Raw genomic sequence first — 25,724 nt, 5'->3', positions numbered from 1 at the left:
GTATTGCAATTAGTACATTTTGATATGTATTGTAATTAGTACATTTTGATATGTATTGTAATAAGTACATTTTGATATGTATTGCAATTAGTACATTGCAATTAGTATATTTTGATATGTATTGTAATTAGTACATTTCAATTAGTACATTTTGATATGTATTGTAATAAGTACATTGTTATAGGTACATTTTGATATGTATTGTAATTAGTACATTTTGATATGTATTGCAATTAGTACATTTTGATATGTATTGCAATTAGTACATTTTGATATGTATTGTAATTAGTACATTTTGATATGTATTGTAATTAGAACATTGCAATTAGTACATTTTGATATGTATTGTAATTAGTACATTGCAATTAGTACATTTTGATATGTATTGTAATAAGTACATTTTGATATGTATTGTAATTAGTACATTTTGATATGTATTGTAATTAGTACATTTTGATATGTATTGTAATAAGTACATTTTGATATGTATTGCAATTAGTACATTTTGATATGTATTGCAATTAGTACATTTTGATATGTATTGTAATAAGTACATTTTGATATGTATTGTAATAAGTACATTGCAATTAGTACATTTTGATATGTATTGCAATTAGTGCATTTTAATATGTATTGTAATTAGTATATTTTGATATGTATTGTAATTAGTATATTTTGATATGTATTGCTATTAGTACATTTTGATATATATAGCAATTAGTACATTTTGATATGTATTGCAATTAGTAAATTTTGATATGTATTGTAATTAGTACATTTTGATATGTATTGCAATTAGTACATTTTGATATGTATTGTAATTAGTACATTGCAATTAGTACATTTTTATATGTATTGCAATTAGTACATTTTGATATGTATTGCAATTAGTACATTTTGATATGTATTGTAATTAGTACATTTTGATATGTATTGAAATTAACACATTTTGATATGTATTGTAATTAGTACATTTTGATATGTATTGCAATTAGTACATGTTGATACGTATTGCAATTAGTACATTTTGATATGTATTGCAATTAGTACATTGCAATTAGTACATTTTGATACGTATTGCAATTAGTACATTTTGATATGTATTGTAATTAGTACATTGAAATTAGTAGATTTTGATATGTATGGCAATTAGTACATTTTTATTTGTATTGTAATTAGTACATTTTGATATGTATTGTAATTAGTACATTTTGATATGTATTGCAATTAGTACATTTTGATATGTATTGTAATTAGTACATTTTGATATGTATTGTAATAAGTACATTTTGATATGTATTGTAATTAGTACATTTTGATATGTATTGCAATTAGTACATTTTGATATGTATTGTAATTAGTACATTTTGATATGTATTGCAATTAGTACATTTTGATATGTATTGTAATTAGTACATTTTGATATGTATTGTAATAAGTACATTTTGATATGTATTGCAATTAGTACATTGCAATTAGTATATTTTGATATGTATTGTAATTAGTACATTTCAATTAGTACATTTTGATATGTATTGTAATAAGTACATTGTAATAGGTACATTTTGATATGTATTGTAATTAGTACATTTTGATATGTATTGTAATTAGTACATTGCAATTAGTACATTTTGATATGTATTGTAATTAGTACATTGCAATTAGTACATTTTGATATGTATTGTAATAAGTACATTTTGATATGTATTGTAATTAGTACATTGCAATTAGTACATTTTGATATGTATTGTAATTAGTACATTGCAATTAGTACATTTTGATATGTATTGTAATAAGTACATTTTGATATGTATTGTAATTAGTACATTTTGATATGTATTGTAATTAGTACATTTTGATATGTATTGCAATTAGTACATTTTGATATGTATTGCAATTAGTACATTGCAATTAGTACATTTTGATATGTATTGTAATAAGTACATTTTGATATGTACTGTAATTAGTACATTTTGATATGTATTGCAATTAGTGCATTTTGATATGTATTGTAATAAGTACATTTTGATATGTATTGCAATTAGTACATTTTGATATGTATTGCAATTAGTACATTTTGATATGTATTGTAATAAGTACATTTTGATATGTCTTGTAATAAGTACATTGCAATTAGTACATTTTTATATGTATTGCAATTAGTGCATTTTGATATGTATTGTAATTAGTACATTTTGATATGTATTGTAATAAGTACATTTTGATATGTATTGTAATTAGTACATTTTTATATGTATTGCAATTAGTACATTTTGATATGTATTGCAATTAGTGCATTTTAATATGTATTGTAATTAGTATATTTTGATATGTATTGTAATTAGTAAATTTTGATATGTATTGCTATTAGTACATTTTGATATATATTGCAATTAGTACATTTTGATATGTATTGCAATTAGTACATTTTGATATGTATTGTAATTAGTACATTTTGATATGTATTGCAATTAGTACATTTTGATATGTATTGTAATGAGTACATTGCAATTAGTACATTTTTATATGTATTGCAATTAGTACATTTTGATATGTATTGCAATTAGTACATTTTGATATGTATTGTAATTAGTACATTTTGATATGTATTGCAATTAGTACATTTTGATATGTATTGTAATTAGTACATTGCAATTAGTACATTTTGATATGTATTGTAATTAGTACATTTTGATATGTATTGCAATTAGCACATTTTGATATGTATTGTAATTAGTACATTTTGATATGTATTGCAATTAGTACATTTTGATACATATTGCAATTAGTACATTTTGATATGTATTGCAATTAGTACATTGCAATTAGTACATTTTGATATGTATTGCAATTAGTACATTTTGATATGTATTGCAATTAGTACATTTTGATATGTATTGTAATTAGTATATTTTGATATGTATTGCAATTAGTACATTTTGATATGTATTGTAATTAGTACATTTTGATATGTATTGTAATAAGTACATTCTGATATGTATTGCAATTAGTACATTGCAATTAGTATATTTTGATATGTATTGTAATTAGTACATTTCAATTAGTACATTTTGATATGTATTGTAATAAGTACATTGTAATAGGTACATGGGGATATGTATTGTAATTAGTACATTTTGATATGTATTGCAATTAGTACATTTTGATATGTATTGCAATTAGTACATTTTGATATGTATTGTAATTAGTACATTTTGATATGTATTGTAATAAGTACATTGCAATTAGTACATTTTGATATGTATTGTAATTAGAACATTGCAATTAGTACATTTTGATATGTATTGTAATAAGTACATTTTGATATGTATTGTAATTAGTACATTTTGATATGTATTGTAATTTGTACATTTTGATATGTATTGCAATTAGTACATTTTGATATGTATTGCAATTAGTACATTGCAATTAGTACATTTTGATATGTATTGTAATAAGTACATTTTGATATGTACTGTAATTAGTACATTTTGATATGTATTGCAATTAGTACATTTTGATATGTATTGTAATAAGTACATTTTGATATGTATTGCAATTAGTACATTTTGATATGTATTACAATTAGTACATTTTGATATGTATTGTAATAAGTACATTTTGATATGTATTGTAATAAGTACATTGCAATTAGTACATTTTGATATGTATTGCAATTAGTGCATTTTGATATGTATTGTAATTAGTACATTTTGATATGTATTGTAATAAGTACATTTTGATATGTATTGTAATTAGTACATTTTTATATGTATTGCAATTAGTACATTTTGATATGTATTGCAATTAGTGCATTTTAATATGTATTGTAATTAGTATACTTTGATATGTATTGTAATTAGTACATTTTGATATATATTGCAATTAGTACATTTTGATATGTATTGCAATTAGTACATTTTGATATGTATTGCAATTAGTACATTTTGATATGTATTGTAATTAGTACATTTTGATATGTATTGCAATTAGTACATTTTGATATGTATTGCAATTAGTACATTTTGATATGTATTGTAATTAGTACATTGCAATTAGTACATTTTGATATGTATTGTAATAAGTACATTTTGATATGTATTGTAATTAGTACATTTTGATATGTATTGTAATTAGTACATTTTGATATGTATTGCAATTAGTACATTTTGATATGTATTGCAATTAGTACATTGCAATTAGTACATTTTGATATGTATTGTAATAAGTACATTTTGATATGTACTGTAATTAGTACATTTTGATATGTATTGCAATTAGTACATTTTGATATGTATTGTAATAAGTACATTTTGATATGTATTGCAATTAGTACATTTTGATATGTATTGCAATTAGTACATTTTGATATGTATTGTAATAAGTACATTTTGATATGTCTTGTAATAAGTACATTGCAATTAGTACATTTTTATATGTATTGCAATTAGTGCATTTTGATATGTATTGTAATTAGTACATTTTGATATGTATTGTAATAAGTACATTTTGATATGTATTGTAATTAGTACATTTTTATATGTATTGCAATTAGTACATTTTGATATGTATTGCAATTAGTGCATTTTAATATGTATTGTAATTAGTATATTTTGATATGTATTGTAATTAGTAAATTTTGATATGTATTGCTATTAGTACATTTTGATATATATTGCAATTAGTACATTTTGATATGTATTGCAATTAGTACATTTTGATATGTATTGTAATTAGTACATTTTGATATGTATTGCAATTAGTACATTTTGATATGTATTGTAATTAGTACATAGCAATTAGTACATTTTTATATGTATTGCAATTAGTACATTTTGATATGTATTGCAATTAGTACATTTTGATATGTATTGTAATTAGTACATTTTGATATGTATTGCAATTAGTACATTTTGATATGTATTGTAATTAGTACATTGCAATTAGTACATTTTGATATGTATTGTAATTAGTACATTTTGATATGTATTGCAATTAGCACATTTTGATATGTATTATAATTAGTACATTTTGATATGTATTGCAATTAGTACATTTTGATACGTATTGCAATTAGTACATTTTGATATGTATTGCAATTAGTACATTGCAATTAGTACATTTTGATATGTATTGCAATTAGTACATTTTGATATGTATTGCAATTAGTACATTTTGATATGTATTGTAATTAGTACATTTTGATATGTATTGCAATTAGTACATTTTGATATGTATTGTAATTAGTACATTTTGATATGTAGTGTAATAAGTACATTCTGATATGTATTGGAATTAGTACATTGCAATTAGTATATTTTGATATGTATTGTAATTAGTACATTTCAATTAGTACATTTTGATATGTATTGTAATAAGTACATTGTAATAGGTACATGGGGATATGTATTTTAATTAGTACATTTTGATATGTATTGCAATTAGTACATTTTGATATGTATTGCAATTAGTACATTTTGATATGTATTGTAATTAGTACATTTTGATATGTATTGTAATAAGTACATTGCAATTAGTACATTTTGATATGTATTGTAATTAGTACATTGCAATTAGTACATTTTGATATGTATTGTAATAAGTACATTTTTATATGTATTGTAATTAGTACATTTTGATATGTATTGTAATTTGTACATTTTGATATGTATTGCAATTAGTACATTTTGATATGTATTGCAATTAGTACATTGCAATTAGTACATTTTGATATGTATTGTAATAAGTACATTTTGATATGTACTGTAATTAGTACATTTTGATATGTATTGCAATTAGTACATTTTGATATGTATTGTAATAAGTACATTTTGATATGTATTGTAATAAGTACATTTTTATATGTATTGCAATTAGTACATTTTGATATGTATTGCAATTAGTACATTTTGATATGTATTGTAATAATTACATTTTGATATGTATGATAATAAGTACATTGCAATTAGTACATTTTGATATGTATTGCAATTAGTGCATTTTGATATGTATTGTAATTAGTACATTTTGATATGTATTGTAATAAGTACATTTTGATATGTATTGTAATTAGTACATTTTTATATGTATTGCAATTAGTACATTTTGATATGTATTGCAATTAGTGCATTTTAATATGTATTGTAATTAGTATATTTTGATATGTATTGTAATTAGTATATTTTGATATGTATTACTATTAGTACATTTTGATATGTATTGCAATTAGTACATTTTGATATGTATTGCAATTAGTACATTTTGATATGTATTGTAATTAGTACATTTTGATATGTATTGCAATTAGTACATTTTGATATGTATTGCAATTAGTACATTTTGATATGTATTGTAATTAGTACATTGTAATAAGTACATTTTTATATGTATTGCAATTAGTACATATTGATATGTATTGCAATTAGTAAATTTTGATATGTATTGTAATTAGTACATTTTGATATGTATTGCAATTAGTACATTTTGATATGTATTGTAATTAGTACATTGCAATTAGTACATTTTGTTATGTATTGTAATTAGTACATTTTGATATGTATTGCAATTAGCACATTTTTATATGTATTGTACGTAGTACATTTTGATATGTATTGCAATTAGTACATTTTGATATGTATTGTAATTAGTACATTGCAATTAGTACATTTTGATATGTATTTTAATAAGTACATTTTTATATGTATTGTAATTAGTACATTTTGATATGTATTGCAATTAGCACATTTTGATATGTATTGTAATTAGTACATTTTGATATGTATTGCAATTAGTACATTTTGATATGTATTGCAATTAGTACATTTTGATATGTATTGTAATTAGTACATTGCAATTAGTACATTTTGATATGTATTGTAATAAGTACATTTTTATATGTATTGTAATTAGTACATTTTGATATGTATTGTAATTTGTACATTTTGATATGTATTGCAATTAGTACATTTTGATATGTATTGCAATTAGTACATTGCAATTAGTACATTTTGATATGTATTGTAATAAGTACATTTTGATATGTACTGTAATTAGTACATTTTGATATGTATTGCAATTAGTACATTTTGATATGTATTGTAATAAGTACATTTTGATATGTATTGTAATAAGTACATTTTGATATGTATTGCAATTAGTACATTTTGATATGTATTGCAATTAGTACATTTTGATATGTATTGTAATAATTACATTTTGATATGTATTGTAATAATTACATTTTGATATGTATTGTAATAAGTACATTGCAATTAGTACATTTTGATATGTATTGCAATTAGTGCATTTTGATATGTATTGTAATTAGTACATTTTGATATGTATTGTAATAAGTACATTTTGATATGTATTGTAATTAGTACATTTTTATATGTATTGCAATTAGTACATTTTGATATGTATTGCAATTAGTGCATTTTAATATGTATTGTAATTAGTATATTTTGATATGTATTGTAATTAGTATATTTTGATATGTATTGCTATTAGTACATTACTCATCTCCAAAATAATTAAATAAAAATAAAAATTACTCATCTCCAAAATAATTAAATAAAAATAAAAATGACTCATCTCCAAAATAATTAAATAAAAATAAAAATGACTCATCTCCAAAATAATTAAAGAAAAATAAAAATGACTCATCTCCAATAAAATTAAATAAAAATAAAAATTACTCATCTCCAAAATAATTAAATAAAAATAAAATTACTCATCTCCAAAATAATTAAATAAAAATAAAAATGACTCATCTCCAAAATAATTAAATAGAAATAAAAATGACTCATCTCCAAAATAATTAAATAAAAATAAAATTACTCATCTCCAAAATAATTAAATAAAAATAAAAATGACTCATCGCCAAAATAATTAAATAAAAATAAAAATTACTCATCTCCAAAATAATTAAATAAAAATAAAAATTACTCATCTCCAAAATAATTAAATAAAAATAAAAATGACTCATCTCCAAAATAATTAAATAGAAATAAAAATGACTCATCTCCAAAATAATTAAATAAAAATAAAATTACTCATCTCCAAAATAATTAAATAAAAATAAAAATGACTCATCGCAAAAATAATTAAATAAAAATAAAAATTACTCATCTCCAAAATAATTAAATCAAACTAAAATTACTCATCTTTAAAATAATTAAATGAAAAAAAAATGACTCATCTCCAAAATAATTGAATAAAAATAAAAATGATTCATCTCCAAAATAGTTAAATAAAAATAAAAATGACTCATCTCCAAAATAATTAAATAAAAATAAAAATTACTCATCTCCAAAATAATTAAATAAAAATAAAATTACTCATCTCCAAAATAATTAAATGAAAAAAAAATGACTCATCTCCAAAATAATTAAATAAAAATAAAAATGACTCATCTCCAAAATAATTAAATAACAATAAAATTACTCATCTCCAAAATAATTGAATAAAAATAAAAATGACTCATCTCCAAAATAATTAAATAAAAATAAAAATGACTCATCTCCAACATAATTAAATAGAAATAAAAATGACTCATCTCCAAAATAATTAAATAAAAATAAAAATGACTCATCTCCAAAATAATTAAATAAAAATACAATTACTCATCTCCAAAATAATTAAATAAAAATAAAAATGACTCCTCTCCAAAATAATTAAATAAAAATAAAATTACTCATCTCCAAAATAATTAAATAAAAATAAAAATGACTCATCTACAAAATAATTAAATAAAAATAAAAATGACTCATCTCCAAAATAATTAAATAAAAATAAAATTACTCATCTCCAAAATAATGTAATAAAAATAAAAATGACTCATCTCCAAAATAATTAAATAGAAATAAAAATGACTCATCTCCAAAATAATTAAATAAAAATAAAAATGACTCATCGCCAAAATAATTAAATAAAAATAAAAATTACTCATCTCCAAAATATTTAAATAAAAATAAAAATTACTCATCTCCAAAATAATTTAATAAAAATAAAAATTACTCATCTCCAAAATAATTAAATAAAAATAAAAATGACTCATCTCCAAAATAATTAAATAAAAATAAAAATGACTCATCTCCAAAATAATTAAATAAAAATAAAAATTACTCATCTCCAAAATAATTGAATAAAAATAACAATGACTCATCTCCAAAATAATTAAATAAAAATAAAAATGACTCATCTCCAAAATAATTAAATAGAAATAAAAATGACTCATCTCCAAAATAATTAAATAAAAATAAAAATGACTCATCTCCAAAATAATTAAATAAAAATAAAAATGACTCATCTCCAAAATAATTAAATAAAAATAAAATTACTCATCTCCAAAATAATTGAATAAAAATAAAAATGACTCATCTCCAAAATAATTAAATAAAAATAAAAATGACTCATCTCCAACATAATTAAATAGAAATAAAAATGACTCATCTCCAAAATAATTAAATAAAAATAAAAATGACTCATCTCCAAAATAATTAAATAAAAATAAAATTACTCATCTCCAAAATAATTAAATAAAAATAAAATTACTCATCTCCAAAATAATTAAATAAAAATAAAAATGACTCATCTCCAAAATAATTAAATAAAAAAAAAAATGACTCATCTCCAAAATAATTAAATAAAAATAAAAATGACTTATCGCCAAAATAATTAAATAAAAATAAAAATTACTCATCTAAAAAATAATTAAATAAAAATACAATTACTCATCTCCAAAATAATTGAATAAAAATAAAAATGACTCATCTCCAAAAAAATTAAATAAAAATAAAAATTACTCATCTCCAACATAATTAAATAGAAATAAAAATGACTCATCTCCAAAATAATTAAATAAAAATAAAAATGACTCATCTCCAAAATAATTTAATAAAAATAAAAATGACTTATCGCCAAAATAATTAAATAAAAATAAAAATTACTCATCTCCAAAATAATTAAATAAAAATACAATTACTCATCTCCAAAATAATTGAATAAAAATAAAAATGACTCATCTCCAAAATAATTAAATAAAAATAAAATTACTCATCTACAAAATAATTAAATAAAAATAAAAATGACTCATCTCCAAAATAATTAAATAAAAATAAAAATGACTCATCTCCAAAATAATTAAATAGAAATAAAAATGACTCATCTCCAAAATAATTAAATAAAAATAAAAATGACTCATCGCCAAAATAATTAAATAAAAATAAAAATGACTCATCTCCAAAATAATTAAATAAAAATAAAATTACTCATCTCCAAAATAATTTAATAAAAATAAAAATGACTCATCTCCAAAATAATTAAATAAAAATACAAATGACTCATCTCCAAAATAATTAAATAAAAATAAAAATTACTCATCTCCAAAATAATTGAATAAAAATAACAATGACTCATCTCCAAAATAATTAAATAAAAATAAAAATGACTCATCTCCAAAATAATTAAATAAAAATAAAAATTACTCATCTCCAAAATAATTAAATAGAAATAAAAATGACTCATCTCCAAAATAATTAAATAAAAATAAAAATGACTCATCTCCAAAATAATTAAATAAAAATAAAAATGACTCATCTCCAAAATAATTAAATAAAAATAAAATTACTCATCTCCAAAGTAATTGAATAAAAATAAAAATGACTCATCTCCAAAATAATTAAATAAAAAAAAATGACTCATCTCCAAAATAATTAAATAAAAATAAAAATGACTTATCGCCAAAATAATTAAATAAAAATAAAAATTACTCATCTCAAAAATAATTAAATAAAAATACAATTACTCATCTCCAAAATAATTGAATAAAAATAACAATGACTCATCTCACAAACTAATTAAATAAAAATAAAAATGACTCATCTCCAAAATAATTAAATAAAAATAAAAATGACTCATCTCCAAAATAATTAAATAAAAATAAAATTACTCATCTCCAAAATAATTGAATAAAAATAAAAATGACTCATCTCCAAAATAATTAAATAAAAATAAAAATGACTATTCTCCAACATAATTAAATAGAAATAAAAATGACTCATCTCCAAAATAATTAAATAAAAATAAAAATGACTCATCTCCAAAATAATTAAATAAAAATAAAATTACTCATCTCCAAAATAATTAAATAAAAATAAAAATGACTCATCTCCAAAATAATTAAATAAAAATAAAAATGACTCATCTCCAAAATAATTAAATAAAAATAAAAATGACTTATCGCCAAAATAATTGAATAAAAATAAAAATTACTCATCTCCAAAATAATTAAATAAAAATACAATTACTCATCTCCAAAATAATTTAATAAAAATAAAAATGACTCATCTCCAAAATAATTAAATAGAAATAAAAATGACTCATCTCCAATTTAATTAAATAAAAATAAAAATGACTCATCTCCAAAATAATTAAATAAAAATAAAAATGACTCATCTCCAAAATAATTAAATAAAAATAAAATTACTCATCTCCAAAATAATTGAATAAAAATAAAAATGACTCATCTCCAAAATAATTAAATAAAAATAAAAATGACTCATCTCCAAAATAATTAAATAAAAATAAAAATGACTCATCTCCAACATAATTAAATAGAAATAAAAATGACTCATCTCCAAAATAATTAAATAAAAATAAAAATGACTCATCTCCAAAATAATTAAATAAAAATAAAAATGACTCATCTCCAAAATAATTAAATAAAAATAAAAATTACTCATCTCCAAAATAATTGAATAAAAATAAAAATGACTCATCTCCAAAATAATTGAATAAAAATAAAAATGACTCATCTCATAAATAATTAAAAAAAAATAAAAATTACTCATCTCCAAAATAATTAAAGTTAAAAATTTTTCATCTCCAAAATAATTAAATAAAAATAAAAATTACTCATCTCCAAAATAATTAAATAAAAATAAAAATTACTCATCTCCAAAATAATTAAATAAAAATAAAAATTACTCATCTCCAAAATAATTAAATAAAAATAAAAATGACTCATCTCCAAAATAATTAAATAAAAATAAAAATGACTCATCTCCAAAATAATTAAATAAAAATAAAAATGACTCATCTCCAAAATAATTAAAAAGAAATAACAATGACTCATCTCCAAAATAATTAAATAAAAATAAAATTACTCATCTCCAAAATGATTAAATAAAAATAAAAATGACTCATCTCCAAAATAATTAAATAGAAATAAAAATGACTCATCTCCAAAGTAATTAAATAAAAATAAAATTACTCATCTCCAAAATAATTAAATAAAAATAAAAATTACTCATCGCAAAAATAATTAAATAGAAATAAAAATGACTCATCTCCAAAATAATTAAATAAAAATAAAAATGACTCATCTCCAAAATAATTAAATAGAAATTACTCATCGCCAAAATAATTAAATAAAAATAAAAATGACTCATCTCCAAAATAATTGAATAAAACTAAAAATGACTCATCTCATAAATAATTAAAAAAAAATAAAAATTACTCATCTCAAAAATAATTAAATAAAGATAAAAAATTTTCGTCTCCAAAATAATTAAATAAAAAAAAAAATTACTCATCTCCAAAATAATTAAAGAAAAATAAAAATTACTCATCTCCAAAATAATTAAATTAAAATAAAAAGGACTCATCTCCAAAATAATTAAATAAAAATAAAAATGACTCATCTCCAAAATAATTAAATAAAAATAAAAATGACTCATCTCCAAAAAAATTAAATAGAAATAACAATGACTCATCTCCAAAATAATTAAATAAAAATAAAATTACTCATCTCCAAAATAATTAAATAAAAATAAAAATGACTCATCTCCAAAATAATTAAATAGAAATAAAAATGACTCATCTCCAAAATAATTAAATAAAAATAAAATTACTCATCTCCAAAATAATTGAATAAAAATAAAAATGACTCATCGCCAAAATAATTAAATAAAAATAAAAATTACTCATCTCCAAAATAATTAAATAAAAATAAAATTATTCATCTCCAAAATAATTTAATAAAAATAAAAATGACTCTTCTTCAAAATAATTAAATAAAATTAAAAATGACTCATCTCCAAAATAATTAAATAAAAATAAAATTACTCATCTCCAAAATAATTGAATAAAAATAACAATGACTCATCTCCAAAATAATTAAATAAAAATAAAAATGACTCATCTCCAAAATAATTAAATAGAAATAAAAATGATTCATCTCCAAAATAATTAAATAACAATAAAAATGACTCATCTCCAAAATAATTAAATAAAGATAAAAAATTTTCATCTCCAAAATAATTAAATAAAAATAAAAATTACTCATCTCCAAAATAATTGAATAGAAATAACAATGACTCATCTCCAAAATAATTAAACAAAAATAAAAATGACTCATCTCCAAAATAATTAAATAGAAATAAAAATGACTCATCTCCAAAATAATTAAATAAAAATAAAATTACTCATCTCCAAAATAATTAAATAAAAATAAAAATGACTCATCTACAAAATAATTAAATAAAAATAAAAATGACTCATCTCCAACATAATTAAATAAAAATAAAAATGACTCATCTCCAAAATAATTAAATAAAAATAAAAATGACCCATCTCCAAAATAATTAAATAAAAATAAAAATGACTCATCTCCAAAAAAATTAAATAGAAATAACAATGACTCATCTCCAAAATAATTAAATAAAAATAACAATTACTCATCTCCAAAATAATTAAATAAAAATAAAAATGACTCATCTCCAAAATAATTAAATAGAAATAAACATGACTCATCTCCAAAATAATTAAATAAAAATAAAATTACTCATCTCCAAAATAATTAAATAAAAATAAAAATGACTCATCGCCAAAATAATTAAATAAAAATAAAAATTACTCATCTCCAAAATAATTAAATCAAACTAAAATTACTCATCTCCAAAATAATTAAATAAAAATAAAAATGACTCATCTCCAAAATAATTAAATAAAAATAAAAATTACTCATCTCCAAAATAATTAAATAAAAATAAAAATGATTCATCTCCAAAATAATTAAATAAAAATAAAAATGACTCATCTCCAAAATAATTAAATAAAAATAAAACTGACTCATCTCCAAAATAATTAAATAAAAATAAAATTACTCATCTCCAAAATAATTGAATAAAAATAAAAATAACTCATCTCCAAAATAATTAAATAGAAATAAACATGACTCATCTCCAAAATAATTAAATAAAAATAAAAATGACTCATCTCCAAAATAATTAAATAGAAATTACTCATCGCCAAAATAATTAAATAAAAATAAAAATGACTCATCTCCAAAATAATTGAATAAAAATAAAAATGACTCATCTCATAAATAATTAAAAAAAAATAAAAATTACTCATCTCCAAAATAATTAAATAAAGATAAAAATTTTTCATCTCCAAAATAATTAAATAAAAATAAAAATTACTCATCTCCAAAATAATTAAATAAAAATAAAAATTACTCATCTCCAAAATAATTAAATAAAAATAAAAATGACTCATCTCCAAAATAATTAAATAAAAATAAAAATGACTCATCTCCAAAATAATTAAATAAAAATAAAAATGACTCATCTCCAAAAAAATTAAATAGAAATAACAATGACTCATCTCCAAAATAATTAAATAAAAATAAAATTACTCATCTCCAAAATAATTAAATAAAAATAAAAATGACTCATCTCCAAAATAATTAAATAGAAATAAAATGACTCATCTCCAAAGTAATTAAATAAAAATACAATTACTCATCTCCAAAATAATTAAATAAAAATAAAAATTACTCATCGCAAAAATAATTAAATAGAAATAAAAATGACTCATCTCCAAAATAATTAAATAAAAATAAAAATGACTCATCTCCAAAATAATTAAATAGAAATTACTCATCGCCAAAATAATTAAATAAAAATAAAAATGACTCATCTCCAAAATAATTAAATAAAAAAAAAAATTACTCATCTCCAAAATAATTGAATAAAAATAACAATGACTCATCTCCAAAATAATTAAATAAAAATAAAAATGACTCATCTCCAAAATAATTAAATAGAAATAAAAATGATTCATCTCCAAAATAATTAAATAACAATAAAAATGACTCATCTCCAAAATAATTAAATAAAGATAAAAAATTTTCATCTCCAAAATAATTAAATAAAAATAAAAATTACTCATCTCCAAAATAATTAAATAAAAATAAAATTACTCATCTCCAAAATAATTTAATAAAAATAAAAATGACTCATCTCCAAAATAATTAAATAAAAATAAAAATGACTCATCTCCAAAATAATTAAATAAAAATAAAAATTACTCATCTCCAAAATAATTAAATGAAAAAAAAATGACTCATCTCCAAAATAATTGAATAAAAATAAAAATGACTCATCTCCAAAATAATTAAATAAAAATAAAAATGACTCATCTCCAAAATAATTAAATAAAAATAAAAATGACTTATCGCCAAAATAATTAAATAAAAATAAAAATTACTCATCTCCAAAATAATTAAATAAAAATACAATTACTCATCTCCAAAATAATTGAATAAAAATAAAAATGACTCATCTCCAAAATAATTAAATAAAAATAAAATTACTCATCTCCAAAATAATTAAATAAAAATAAAAATGACTCATCTACAAAATAATTAAATAAAAATAAAAATGACTCATCTTCAAAATAATTAAATAAAAATAAAAATGACTCATCTCCAAAATAATTAAATAAAAATAAAAATGACTCATCTCCAAAATAATTAAATAGAAATAAAAATGACTCATCTCCAAAATAATTAAATAAAAATAAAATTACTCATCTCCAAAATAATTAAATAGAAATAAAAATGACTCATCTCCAAAATAATTAAATAGAAATAAAAATGACTCATCTCCAAAATAATTAAATAAAAATAAAATTACTTATCTCCAAAATAATTAAATAAAAATAAAAATGACTCATCGCCAAAATAATTAAATAAAAATTAAAATTAATCATCTCCAAAATAATTAAATAAAAATAAAATTACTCATCTCCAAAATAATTTAATAAAAATAAAAATGACTCATCTCCAAAATAATTAAATAAAAATAAAAATTACTCATCGCCAAAATAATTAAATAAAAATAAAAATTACTCATCTCCAAAATAATTATATAAAAATAAAAATTACTCATCTCACAAAATAGTTAAATAAATATAAAAATTACTCATCTCCAAAATAATTAAATAAAAATAAAAATTACTCATCGCGAAAATAATTAAATAAAAATAAAAATGACTCATCTCCAAAATAATTAAATAAAAATTAAAATGAGTCATCTCCAAAATAATTAAATAAAAATAAAAATGACTCATCTCCAAAATAATTAAATAAAAAAAAAAATGACTCATCTCCAAAATAATTAAATAAAAATAAAAATGACTCATCTCCAACATAATTAAATAGAAATAAAAATGACTCATCTCCAAAATAATTAAATAAAAATAAAAAAATGACTCATCTCCAAAATAATTAAATAAAAATAAAAATGACTCATCTCCAAAATAATTAAATAAAAATAAAAATGACTCATCTCCAAAATAATTAAATAAAAATAAAAATTACTCATCTCCAAAATAATTAAATAAAAATAAAAATTACTCATCTCCAAAATAATTGAATAAAAATAAAAATGACTCATCTCACAAAATAATTAAATAAAAATAAAAATTACTCATCGCCAAAATAATTAAATAAAAATCAAATTTACTCATCTCCAAAATAATTAAATAAAAATAAAAATGATTCATCTCCAAAATAATTAAATAAAAATAAAAATGACTCATCTCCAAAATAATTAAATAAAAATAAAACTGACTCATCTCCAAAATAATTAAATAAAAATAAAATTACTCATCTCCAAAATAATTGAATAAAAATAAAAATGACTCATCTCCAAAACAATTAAATAAAAATAAAAATGACTCCTCTCCAAAATAATTAAATAGAAATAAAAATGACTCATCTCCAAAATAATTAAATAAAAATAAAAATGACTCATCTCCAAAATAATTAAATAAAAATAAAATTACTCATCTCCAAAATAATTAAATAAAAATAAAAATAACTCATCTCCAAAATAATTAAATAGAAATAAACATGACTCATCTCCAAAATAATTAAATAAAAATAAAAATGACTCATCTCCAAAATAATTAAATAGAAATTACTCATCGCCAAAATAATTAAATAAAAATAAAAATGACTCATCTCCAAAATAATTGAATAAAAATAAAAATGACTCATCTCATAAATAATTAAAAAAAAATAAAAATTACTCATCTCCAAAATAATTAAATAAAGATAAAAATTTTTCATCTCCAAAATAATTAAATAAAAATAAAAATTACTCATCTCCAAAATAATTAAATAAAAATAAAAATTACTCATCTCCAAAATAATTAAATAAAAATAAAAATGACTCATCTCCAAAATAATTAAATAAAAATAAAAATGACTCATCTCCAAAATAATTAAATAAAAATAAAAATGACTCATCTCCAAAAAAATTAAATAGAAATAACAATGACTCATCTCCAAAATAATTAAATAAAAATAAAATTACTCATCTCCAAAATAATTAAATAAAAATAAAAATGACTCATCTCCAAAATAATTAAATAGAAATAAAAATGACTCATCTCCAAAGTAATTAAATAAAAATAAAATTACTCATCTCCAAAATAATTAAATAAAAATAAAAATTACTCATCGCGAAAATAATTAAATAGAAATAAAAATGACTCATCTCCAAAATAATTAAATAAAAATAAAAATGACTCATCTCCAAAATAATTAAATAGAAATTACTCATCGCCAAAATAATTAAATAAAAATAAAAATGACTCATCTCCAAAATAATTAAATAAAAATAAAAATTACTCATCTCCAAAATAATTGAATAAAAATAAAAATGACTCATCTCATAAATAATTAAATAAAAATAAAAATGACTCATCTCCAAAATAATTAAATAAAAATAAAAATTACTCATCTCCAAAATAATTGAATAAAAATAAAAATGACTCATCTCCAAAATAATTGAATAAAAATAAAAATGACTCATCTCATAAATAATTAAAAAAAAATAAAAATTACTCATCTCCAAAATAATTAAAGATAAAAATTTTTCATCTCCAAAATAATTAAATAAAAATAAAAATTACTCATCTCCAAAATAATTAAATAAAAATAAAAATTACTCATCTCCAAAATAATTAAATAAAAATAAAAATTACTCATCTCCAAAATAATTAAATGAAAAAAAAATGACTCATCTCCAAAATAATTGAATAAAAATAAAAATGACTCATCTCCAAAATAATTAAATAAAAATAAAAATGACTCATCTCCAAAATAATTAAATAAAAATAAAAATGACTTATCGCCAAAATAATTAAATAAAAATAAAAATTACTCATCTCCAAAATAATTAAATAAAAATACAATTACTCATCTCCAAAATAATTGAATAAAAATAAAAATGACTCATCTCCAAAATAATTAAATAAAAATAAAATTACTCATCTCCAAAATAATTAAATAAAAATAAAAATGACTCATCTCCAAAATAATTAAATAAAAATAAAAATGACTCATCTCCAAAATAATTAAATAAAAATAAAAATGACTCATCTCCAAAATAATTAAATAAAAATAAAAATGACTCATCTCCAAAATAATTAAATAGAAATAAAAATGACTCATCTCCAAAATAATTAAATAAAAATAAAATTACTCATCTCCAAAATAATTAAATAGAAATAAAAATGACTCATCTCCAAAATAATTAAATAGAAATAAAAATGACTCATCTCCAAAATAATTAAATAAAAATAAAATTACTTATCTCCAAAATAATTAAATTAAAATAAAAATGACTCATCGCCAAAATAATTAAATAAAAATTAAAATTAATCATCTCCAAAATAATTAAATAAAAATAAAATTACTCATCTCCAAAATAATTTAATAAAAATAAAAATGACTCATCTCCAAAATAATTAAATAAAAATAAAAATTACTAATCGCCAAAATAATTAAATAAAAATAAAAATTACTCATCTCCAAAATAATTATATAAAAATAAAAATTACTCATCTCACAAAATAGTTAAATAAATATAAAAATTACTCATCTCCAAAATAATTAAATAAAAATAAAAATTACTCATCGCGAAAATAATTAAATAAAAATAAAAATGACTCATCTCCAAAATAATTAAATAAAAATTAAAATGAGTCATCTCCAAAATAATTAAATAAAAATAAAAATGACTCATCTCCAAAATAATTAAATAAAAAAAAAAATGACTCATCTCCAAAATAATTAAATAAAAATAAAAATGACTCATCTCCAACATAATTAAATAGAAATAAAAATGACTCATCTCCAAAATAATTAAATAAAAATAAAAAAATGACTCATCTCCAAAATAATTAAATAAAAATAAAAATGACTCATCTCCAAAATAATTAAATAAAAATAAAAATGACTCATCTCCAAAATAATTAAATAAAAATAAAAATTACTCATCTCCAAAATAATTAAATAAAAATAAAAATTACTCATCTCCAAAATAATTGAATAAAAATAAAAATGACTCATCTCACAAAATAATTAAATAAAAATAAAAATTACTCATCGCCAAAATAATTAAATAAAAATCAAATTTACTCATCTCCAAAATAATTAAATAAATATAAAAATTACTCATCTCCAAAATAATTAAATAAAAATCAAATTCACTCATCTCCAAAATAATTAATTAAAAATCAAAATTACTCATCTTCAAAATAATTCCAAAAAATTGACTCAATATAATAATCGATACGAACCCGACAATTGACAGATTGTTGAGTTATAAGATCAACAAATCCAACTTTGATTGCCCTTTGGGGCCTGGAGCGTAGTGGATAGAGATGCAGGAATATCCAAGATTCCAAGTGAGTATTGTCTTGAGGTAGTGGTTTCAATCCCACCCAAAGTCGGCAGAGGATTAATTGACCAACAACAACTACTGAAAGCAGTAATTGCTTTCGATGCAGTTGGACGATTCGATATTCCTATCTCTTTGCGGTTAACCTGACGAAGGCCAGAGAAATAATTAGCCGAAACGTCATAGAAAACAACAACTAGAAGATTAGGATGATAGTACAAATGATTAAATAAAAAACTAATTTACTAATCTCCAAAATAATTCCAAAAATTAACTCAACAGTGAAGTGTGTTGTTGGAAATTATTGGAATAAATGCTTTTGTGTTCACCTAAAGTCGTATTTTTATGTCTTTTGTTTTTTCTTGTTCCTTGAAATGTAATGACATGGTTTAGGTGTAAGTGAAATTCAAAACCAAGATTCCAATATATTTTATATATATATATTTTATTTATGATAATTGAAAGTATTCAGCTATTTTTATACAAAAATTCAGCTATTTTTATAGAAAAGCAGCACATCAAAGATAGGTGGAACAAGTTTTCGGGGGTGATAAAAATGAATATATATGCCGACAAATAGTTTTCATGTTATAAAAAATTTACTTTTTTCAAAAGTAAGGGATCACTTTTCATTATAAATTCCACGTAAAATGAGCACCCATCTTATGGCCATCTAGTGAGGGGACGTTTTTGCTTTTGTTTTGGGGGTGAAAAGTTTTTTAGTTTTTTCTTATTACATGTTTTTATAAAGACACGAGGACATTACAGAATAAAAATAAAGAAACATCTGTATACAGATATGTGTCATTCCTTATGTTATCAGTGGTGACCATTTTCGTATGCACAAGTGCATGTATATTTTTGCCACAAGCAAGTAGAGTTCTGAATATTAATAATGTAATTCTTTGTGTTATCAGTGATGGCTTATCCTGTACTTCGCTTTTAAGCAATATAACTACTTGATGCAGAAATTTTAAATGTTCGTTTTCAGCATACCCAAAAACCTATAGAAGTTGTCATGTTACATTTGACTAAGGTGGAAAATGAGTAGCAAATTACTAAAACGGCTTTCAGACATTTCCTTCTCCCCAATGTGGCCAGAAAGTGGGTGCTCATTTTACATTAAATTTATATTGAAAATTGATCCCCACTTTTGGAAAAAATAATTTCCTTATATCAGGAAAACTAATTATTTGCGCCACTTTTGAAGTATTTATTCATTTTCAGCATCCTCGAAAACCTATAAAAGTCTTCCTTGTAAAGGTATTTTTGGAATTTTGAAAGATTTTAAACATTGACCGTCGTTTTTTTGTTTTTGTTTTACTTCAAGTCAGTATTGAAAACAAAATCTGATAGATTGGTGACCATTTGAAAAAAAAATGAAATAAAGACGAAAAATACACAGGTGGAGAAATACCGTTTTTGTTTTTTTGGTTTTTGTTTTTACTTTAAATTTTGGAAAAAGTGAAAACCATTTGAAATTATCTTAAGTAAGTGTGTCCTTTCTTGCTAAGAAGGTTCGAGGCTATTTGTATCACTAAACAGCAAATGTGTCAATAAGTGCACAAGCATTGTTGTTTGTTTTTTTTATGTTTAATGAATAAGATTAAAACGATAAAGAAGTTGTTTTTATGTTGAAATCAATATTGAAAACAAAAAACAATCAACAGCGAAAATATTTCAACAATAAATCAACATTTTCATTAGGATTATTCGTTTAGTAAATGTAGTTATCTCCCTTACATTTTTAACGTATTCTGCAAATGCGCAAAAATCGATACTAATTTCATGTAGTAATACTTACGTTTTTGTTTTATAATCTGCTTTTGATTAACTTTATCTGCTTTTATAAAGGAAACGATTTTTTAAATGTGATTGACTTTACAAACTCAACTTAACATTCAAGATGAAGAACGGAAGAGCAAGTTCGCAGAAAACAAAATTGAAGAGGAAAAATAAAAAAAAATCATTTCGAAATAGAGCCGATCTATTTGGTGAATATCACGGATAAAATTAGTATTATTTTATTTAACATTTTAATATTTACATGAGAGAGAACAGATTACAAGTTTCATCTTTATTAATTCTCTAATTCGTTGCACGTGCAATTTAATGGCGGAAACTGATAGGGACAAAGTTTAGAAAGCCGCCTTATCGTATTTTTTTAAATAGATTCCTGATTATTTTTTTTTTATTGTGTTTTAAAGAGAAAAGCCTAACGTTAATCTGTTGCTTGCAGGATTGCAGAGTCGAATGGTAAAAGTCCGACTCTGACTTCTAGAATACCGACTCCAACTCCGACTCCTTTGATATCTCCGACTCCGACTCCTTGATCCCTATGTGGAAATCTATTCTGCAGATCCATATACCAGCCTCCCACATCTATTCAACATTTTATGATTACTTTTCATGTATATCATTTTTTATGGTTAACATTCTCTTGTATGATAAATATACTCACATATGCACTATACCAGATTTATTTATTTATATTTTTACTCACGTTTTAACTTTTGCATATCAGTACGACCAGGGAAGCCGGAATTTAAATGTGATGTCAACTGATACCGCTAAGTGCTCTGTGTTTCCAAGTGGACTATGGGCATTAGTCACACAATCCTCAGGAACTGTGGCGAGGAATAGGTGAGTTGGAAACATTACTGTTTGTGTGAGGGAATGAGCTATAGAGAAGCTATAAGTAGAGCATCCACCTGCATCAGTGGAACCAGAGAAACCAAGCAAGTTTTATGGTGGACATTCACCAAACGCATGTATTTGGGAATTACTATCCAAGGAGAGTGCTGCATTTATACTATCAGTGACATGATCGATTAGGATACAATCCTGACTTCAAAAAAAAAAAAAACAACAGAGAAAATATAAGTAATTAACGTAGTGATAAAATGTTAGTCAAAAGCACATAAAAGCCTGGTCATCTGATTCAAGACTTTTCTCTCTAGCTTAAAGGAGGGTGCTATGGGTATAGACTCTAAGTGTATGCATACATCTATTCGAGTCCTTACGGCAAAGAGGGAGGTATCCTGTAATGTTAAAGCAGTTGGAGGGGATTGAAGAGTGTAAGTTTGTTTCACTTAATGCTAAGACATCCGAGGAGTTTACTAAAAAGGTAAGACTCTACATCATCTATATTACGTCTAAGCCCACGGATATTTGAGAAAGCGAGCCTCAAGGGCAGAGGTGAATTGGCTTTGTTTGGGTTGTTGTCTGGTTTTATCGTGATATTTGTTTGGGTTGACACTACAACTATCCTGATATTATACAACTGATGACAAAGCAGTCGGTCTAAGCATTACCGAAGAGTTAGGGTTCCTATCCTGTCAGGCAGAAACAGCAGCCAGACAAACTGTCAATCAGTTACCATCAACCTCTTAGACAAGTCCGGCCCAAATGTCATGTGAGCACAAGTGGCATGCAAGAAAACCCAATTTTCTCAGTTTCTGAGAGAAAGAGTAAAATTTAAAATAGGGAATAGGGGAACGGCGTTCAATGTCCTAGTCAGAAAATAAAGCCAAACACAAGGTGGCTCTGGTGAGTCCCTTGTATCATACTTCTTGTCTCGCTATTAGATAAAGAAAAAGTGTGAAAGCTAGCGATAGACAGAGCCTATTTACTCCTTAAGCAAGTTAGGTTTACAAATCAGGAATTTGTTCGAGTCACCAGCTCCAGGAAGGTTGTTGACCATGACTGAGGAGGCCTCACTCCGCCAGTTTTATTATCAGTTTTCTTTCTCTTAGATGGATGATCTTACAAGATCTACGTGTCCATCACACCAAGAGGGGTAACAATGTGCCTGGTTTTTACACCAAGTATTTTTGCGCCCCCTCATGAATGAAGTTATTGAGTATCTTACTTTAAAGTTTTTCTCTATTCTATGTAGATAAGCGTAGGATTAGAGATAGATAGCCCTATTACATTTACAAGAAATTGTATCTTTCAAGTACTGTGAGAGAATCAATCTGTTCTAGCAGCTAATTTGTTTTAAAATAAATGAATAGGACAATAATTACTTGAACATGTAAGGAAATATAATATAAAGCAAAGAAAAAAAAGAAATGGTGGGACTAGATCTACATAAAGAGGTTACACACCACACTTGGTGTTCTTCGAAAGACTCACGTTGATCTATCTAAAAGACCAGTATCTCCACGTGGAATGAATTGAGTGTTGAGACACTTGTAGTCTGTCTAAACTGTACGAACGAACTGACTAAACCAAGATGGCCGGTTCCTATTTATATCACCACAAGCAAGGGAGGTAACCATGTAACTGAAGCAAGGGAGGTAACCAATGTCTACATTAACATTGCTGCTGTCCTCAAGTGAATAATTTATTTCTGATTTAACAAGTCCCTTAGAAGCTCAGACGAAGCTCCTGCCTTGGTCAAACAATCAGAGACCTGATCACAACCCTTGATCCATTCTATCTGTATCTCCCCTCTACTCTTCATTTCCTTCAGCCTTGCTACATCTATTCTCAATCGTCGATCGCTTACCAGATTGTTGGAATTCAATGTCTCCACAAGTGATGCATTATCTGTCTTGCAGAGAACGTCTGGCAATTTAGATAACTGAAATACCTCTTGTATCATAACCGCAGTCAAAACACCAGCATCAGCTCCCTCATTCAGAGCAAGAGTCTCTGAGGCCAATGGGCTTTTTGTCACTCTGTCCAATTTCTTTGACGCCCAACACATGGGGGCCATTTTGTCAGTACTTCCTCCAATAAAGACAACAAAACCACCCTGTGAAGATCCATCTTCCAGACTGGCATAAGAGGCATCAGTATAACACAAAATGTGTAAATCTGAGGGCTTTCCCAATTTTGGAAATGTTATAGAACCCTTCTTGGATTTCAATTTTGATAAGGCTTTATTCGCCTCAAATAAGGCTTTTACTTTGGGATGCTTTCCAGTGTTGCTCATTTTACACACATCAAAAGCTATATCAGGGCGTGTTTGAGTTGAAACCCACATCATCTGACCTGCAAGTCTCTTCAACTCATGCTTTTCTTCTTCATTCAGTTCATCATTTTTCCTCAGTATCCTCCCTTTGCTTATTTCTATTGGAGATATGGAAGATACATATAGATCTTGTTCTACAGTGATCCCATTTTCCTGTTGATTAACATTCAGTCCAACATATTTGAATGTTCCACTTTCATGAGATCCCACCTTAAATTTTTCTTTCAATGTTGCAATCACATCCCTTTCAAACTCTGTGTTTCCACAGAAAACAAAATCATCCACGTGCATAGCAAGAATTCCAGTCAAATTTCCTTTAATATCATGCCACAAAAACAATGCATTATCATAAACACTTGCTACTCCTTTTAATTCAATCAAAGCCTGAGTAACTCTCTTGTACCATGCCCGTGGAGCATCATTCAATCCATAGATGCATCTTTTTAATTTCCACACTTGAGATTTAGGACAAACATCAGATGGTGGCCTCAGGTACACATCTCTCTCTAAAATACCACCTTGCAAAAAGGCTGAGGTAAAATCTATGGTCTGCAGCATCCAATTCTTTATTGATGCGGTTAGCATGACCATTCGCATAGCTTCACGGCTACATGTTGGGGAGTCCGTTTTCAGATTACTATTTTCTTCATAGCCTCGTGCTACAAGGCGAGCTTTCATTGTTTTCTGATTATCCTTGAATT

General features: G+C 22.4%; 1 long non-coding RNA gene across 1 annotated transcript in view; it reads right to left on the bottom strand.

Annotated features, from left to right (window-relative positions):
• The window catches only part of LOC145270232 (uncharacterized), a 42,621-nt gene extending 20,656 nt beyond the window's left edge, over positions 1-21,965 (bottom strand). Inside the window, exon 1 of the long non-coding RNA XR_013865317.1 lies at positions 21,847-21,965. This is a non-coding gene — a long non-coding RNA (uncharacterized LOC145270232). The remainder of the gene's footprint in view (positions 1-21,846) is intronic.
• Between the last annotated feature and the right edge of the window lie 3,759 nt (positions 21,966-25,724).

Source organism: Euprymna scolopes, chromosome 46, assembly GCF_053919585.1.
Source record: "Euprymna scolopes isolate OS-2025 chromosome 46, ASM5391958v1, whole genome shotgun sequence".
NCBI lineage: Eukaryota > Metazoa > Mollusca > Cephalopoda > Sepiida > Sepiolidae > Euprymna > Euprymna scolopes.
The sequence above is the reverse complement of the archived record's forward strand: the minus strand, read 5'-3'. Positions and strand labels throughout refer to the sequence as shown.